Below are 6,000 nucleotides of genomic sequence, written 5' to 3'. Positions count from 1 at the left end.
AGCTGATTTACCAGTATTCTGGTCATTGTGCGCGTTGCTAGCTCCATCTTGGAAGTTTTTTTTCTTCCTCTCTGGTACTTCATATACCCCTTTCAGACAGAGGAATAGAAGAAAACAAAAAATACATTTACAAATGAATTCAAAGCCGTAATGTAAACATATATGTGCTTGCGGCCTACTGCACACTGGCTTCACATTGCAACAGATACATTGAGTTTAGATATCAGCATAGTAAAATCAGCATAGTAAAATCAGCATAGTAAAATCAGCATAGTCATACTATAATGACAAGTCAATACAGGACAAAGTTAACATCCCAAAAATAGTGGGTGTATAGTAACTTACTGTTCCTGCGCAATGTCGGAGTCTCAGTCTGTGCAGGAGTTGGCGTCCCTCTCGTACTGCTTCCACTCGCCTCAACCGCACCCTCTAGTGTATTGGTGTCTGGGACCCCCACGGCAGCCATCGGATCTGTGTCACTTATCTCTGTGATGTCATCAAAGAGTATTGGTTGTGTCATTGAGCAGGATTGGCTGTTCTCCGGGATAACACTTCGTGAAGATGCACAACTAGACGATGATATGGCAATGGGATTAACCAGTGCAGAATTGCCAAAGACTTCATTACACTGATCATAGTAAACCCATTCAATTCTGGCAGCACCAATTTTTCCGCCTATTATGGTTGTGAACTTTGTTGTAGTATTTGCGTAGAGCTTTCAGTTTTTTCACTACCTGCTGCTGGGTCCACACAATGACCTCATTCAGAGCCGGACGCTATTTGCGGTCGTTCGTTCAGAAAAAGGGGTGGCTATTCAAATGAACCGTTCGCTCTTTGCGGTCTGTTCACGCCTCTATGTCTGAACGTGCGAACAAAACTTGCGGTCATTTTTTGGATAACTACGCCCCCTAGCCACTCGCATCCTACGTCATGTCCGCTATTTATTAGATTAATCGAGTACATCGACCAGCGTATGAACTGCTCGCTATTCTTGTGGTTGGTTTTTCCTACCACAACCTGGGAACCATGGGAATGCCTCCGTCGGGGCAGCCACGCCCCCGGCATGCCCACCAAAGGGGGCGTGCTGTCAATCACCATCGACAGCACGCCCCTTTTCGTGCGAGACCCCGAGCGACAGCTTCCCCGTCGCTCGCCGGGTCTCCCGCATGCGCACGACGGAGACGCCTCCGTCGTGCACATGTGCATTTGGGTACCATCGTCCCGCTTGCGAGCGTCCTGTGCTTGCGAGCGGGTCTGAATGAGACCCTTAATTCCCTGGTCAATTGGAGGGTTGGCTACCCGTGAAAGTGTTCCCGGGTAGGTACCTTTCAGACATAAACGAGATCCCGGGAATTTGGCCGAGGCAGGCCAAATTCCCGGGAATCTCAGTATGTCTGAAAGGGGTATAAGTGAGGACTGTTCTACACTGACCAATAAATACAGATGAATGTGTGGTGGAATCAATTCTTTACATGAAATGTCAAACAGAAATTGATATTAAAAGATAAATAATTTATTTGTAATAAAGTGCATTTTCAAAGATACATAACCAAGAATATCATGGTGGGACAGATTAAAAGGCCTAAAACTGTTCTCACTATGATTGACGGAAATGCATCTTAAACCAATTACATGAATACAATTTAATTAAAAATAACTAAAAAATATAATTTGAATCACAGTAGCACATGGTAACAAATATCAGCATGATATAGATGAAACTATAAAATAAATGAAAAGGTCTCACTGTATTTCTGAAATGTATGATTTCACGGTTTCTGGACACTTTCTTAGGTAGTGGAAAGTGAATCACTGGTAAGTGCAAATGTATTTGTGCATGCAGGGTTAACTCTCAACCTGACAGAAGGCCTTGGGACTTCCTTAGGATCTCAGGGTGTGCTAACTCATACATTTCAGGGAACAGGCCACCATCCTGCACGCGCCTACTCCACCAGGGCTGCCGACAGCTCTGCTGGGCCCCGGTACTGGGAGGGTGTGTGGCCAGCCCAGGGAGGTGTGGCCAAACCTTACAAAAAAAAGATAAAAAATCCAATACGGCCCACCGAGCCACACAGTAGGGTGCCGGGGGGTGGGGGCATGATCGCACATAACGCAGGGAGAGAGGACTGCCTGCTGCTGTAGCAGCCTCTCTCCCTAGCCCAGCACACAGCAACGTTGGTACTGGGCTAGGGAGAGAGGCTGCAGCAATCAGTCCTCTCTCCCTGCCCGAAGTACTGCACCGGCTGGGTGGACGGGGGGCTGCAGGACCCAGGCCCCTCCCAACAGTCTGGGCCTGGGTGAATAGTACACGCCCCCCTTCCCCTCTCAGTGCCCATGTGCTTTCCTAGTGAAGAAGATGTGGCTTGCTGCCATGGTTTGCGACATCTTTTCATCATAGCCCTGCTTCTTCTTTTCCCCTGGACCTCTGCTCCAGGATCATCTGGAGGGGAGGTATAAAATGTAGGTAAGTATGCCTTAGCACCCAGACATGACCACTATAGAAGTTATAATCTCTTCTATATATATATATATATATATATATATATATATATATATATATATATATATATATATATATATATATATATATATAGTATATGTATATATAATAAAGTTCCTGGATCTGGAGTCTGTGTGTTCGTTCAGGCTAATCTCTTGAACCACTGGACGGATTTTGATGTGGTTTTCACTGTTCTATACTGCATTGGTCGAGGAAGGTTTAGGTGTATGAAGCATTCATCTGTGACAAAAGGGAGCCGAGCAGTCACTTTTTTTAGTGAAGCAGTCACAGAAAAAATTAATCTTACACCAAGGTGAAGCAGAGTAGCTGTTCATTGTGCTGAAACAGCAAAGCGAGAACCAATAAGAGCTAGCAATGTGCCCTGTTGTTTAGCAGCAGCCTAGAGAGGGGAGGGAGTCAGGGACTGAGCTGGATCGAGACAGCCTCCAATGAACCCATGAAGATGACCTGATGCAGTCACCGTAGCCCGGAACATTGGACCACCACCATCAAATGGTAAAAACACTACCAACGGAACAAAAACATTGATGGTTAGTGACCATTGGATTCCAATGTCCACCCCTACGCTGAACTTACAGACGGACTCCGGCCACCACTCCACCATGAAGTGCTCCCTTTCCAAGATGATGTTCACACACAGCCTCATTCCCTCGGTGACCAGGCGGCACCTCCAATGGAAGTCAGTGCTGTTCTTGGACAGGGGAACCATGGTGAGGAAGCTCAACAAGAAGCCTAGGAAATATAGAGTACATTGTGCAAAGAGGACATAGCTCACCGCCATGTTCAGTAGCTGGGGAGCGGTGCATATGAAGGCTGGTTAAATATGAACAGGTGACCTAGCCCCAGGGACATGCTACTGATAATGCTTATGGTAGCAGCAAATACAAATCTCTCATCCATGATCCCCCTGCCCTTCCAAGCACATCCCAGTGGCCAGGCCCCAGCCAGCTCCAGCGCAGCAGCAGTGGGAGATGTGGTGACACTGGTGAGATGCAAGGGGCAGCAGTGAGAAGCAGGGGGTTGTGGTGAGATGCAGAAGCTTTTGGTGTGATGCAGGGGGCTGTGGTAAGAAGCAGAGGCCTGTGGTGAGATGCAAGGGGGTGTGGTGAAATATAGGATGCTGTGGTGAAATGCAGAGGACAGTAGTGAGAAGCAGGAGGCTGTTGTGCAATGCAGCGGGCAGTAAGAAGCGGGGGGCTGTGATGACAAGCAGGGGATTATGGTAACATGGCATAGGGTGTTATGAGATGCCGGGGGCTTTGGTGATATGAAATTGGTCAAGTGCAAATTCGGGGGGGGGGGGGGGGGTTGCTGGTGAAACAGTAAATGTGTGCGGTGCACTTATGATTATAGTGGGGTAGCAAAGTTACATCAGAACATCCTTAACACAGAGAGGAAATGGCATCATCCCTAGTAGTGAACAGGGGAGGCCAGGATCAATTTATTTTATTATTATTAACAGTTTCTTATAAAGCGCAGCATATTCCGTGGCGCTTTACAATTGTAAACATTAATAAAACAAAACTGGGTAATAACAGACAGATATATAGGTAGGAAATCTAGCACCTGAAATAAGTATCTGAATGACAAAGATCTAAAAACTTCCCAAGCTTCACATAACGGAAAAATAGAACACACAAAGCAAACTACATTTCAGTTTTCTTGTATCAAGCAGTTTATACCAGCATGTAATTTTCCCACACATAGTGAACTTACAATACAGTAAAAACATTTTTTTTAAATGTAATCTTAAGGGGAAATTTAATTATTCTAATGTCAAACAGATTCAGAGTTGCACACTGCCTTGACCACTTTAGCAGTAGTATTGCCAGTTAAATTACTGCCTTTTTAAAACAACGGCCAGACTCACCGGGATCTCACCGATGCCTGCAAGTTGTAGGCTATTACATTTATCCGTATTTATGCAATTGGCAGTCATTTAAAATATTTGCTTTTCTATGACAAGCTATTTTAAACAATGATTTATTGACTATTTGTGTATTAAAGTGACATACATTTGATAATACTAGTCTAAAGTAAAGTTACCAAACTGACCAACAAGCTTGATGAAATTTCAGTTAAAAGCAACATCTCTTGCAACGACTTGCACCCTTCACTCTGTCCCCTTGTGGTGTGGAAGCCGTTGGCGAGAAGATGGGGCCCAGCTCCCACTGCACATGTCGAGCTTGGGCCATGCCATAGTGGTCACATGCCAGTGCTGTCAATCTCTTGGTATTTTTACAAACAGGAAAGACAGAGAGGATGTTATAAGTAGTGAAGGCAAGAACCGCTGGTACACATGGAGGACGGGTTTAAGACTAACAGAAAGTAAAGAAGAGCAGAGAGAATGGCACAGATGGGGGAGAGATGGTAAGAAATACAGGTTGGAGAAGGAGAGTGATACAGTGGAAATCAAATTAGTGGGGCCTGTCAGTATCTAGAAGATGTGTAGATCTCCAAACATTGAGTCTATGTAGATATAAGTTAGCTCCTCCTTACTGTCCACTGGGACAGAGGAGTAGACCTGTGCTGCAGCAGTGACTGACCTCCAGATGAAGAATGCCCGAATTACGACAGAGCCATGCCAGCATCTAGAAATTAAAATTTTCTTTTATCCTTTTTTTTTTATTTTTTTTAAAAAATAAACAATTTGAGGCATGGTGACCATGGCTTCCCCCTACTGCATCTCAGAGTGTGTCACAAGTCAGTACTGCTCTCCACAGCAGCCTGGAAATGTCACATCTGTTACCCAAGCAAATTCTGCAAAGGCACTACCCATCCAATACTGGATACTGGGGAGGGGTGGGAATAGTACAGTCTTTTACTACACCTTCCTACCATTTAGATTGCTTTGAGCTCCTGATTCTAACTAAGTAAAACAAAATCTTCTTTGGAATGACATATCATAATTGTAAATTTCCGACTATAATTTTGGCAGTGTATAACTCTCATGATGTGGATTGTAAGATGTCAAGGTCAATCTCAACAGGACAGCACATGGTATTTTTAACATGCACCTGCCAAACAGAAATGTGTCGCTGGAATGTATCTTTATATGTTGGCTACTATGTAAATAGAATAGAATCCTCTCACACATCTTGGAGTAAATTTGCATTAAGGTGCCTTCACACATGGCAATATTTTACCCGATCTGACCGATTCCGACGCATCGGAACGACAGATCGTGTAAAACATGCACAAATCGTGTGTCCCCACTCACGATCACAATGCGATGTGCGTCCCCGCAGGTCGCACATCGCATCTTCAGATCTGCCGTGCTGTAGGGTAGATCTGACAATCTCAAGTCACGATGTACTGGATAGTTTAGGAGGCACGATAGATCATGTGTCAAATTGGCAGCTTTTTCAGACAAAATCATGCCTACGACTGCCGGGGAGAGTTCAGGGGGAAATCGTAGACATTGTGGGATTGTGAGCACATCGCTATGTACCTTCAGTCAGTAATAGTAAATCCGATTT

Source organism: Taudactylus pleione, unplaced genomic scaffold (assembly GCF_031769625.1).
Source record: "Taudactylus pleione unplaced genomic scaffold, aTauple2 ptg000609l, whole genome shotgun sequence".
Taxonomy (NCBI): domain Eukaryota; kingdom Metazoa; phylum Chordata; class Amphibia; order Anura; family Myobatrachidae; genus Taudactylus; species Taudactylus pleione.
Note: the sequence above shows the minus strand (reverse complement) of the source record.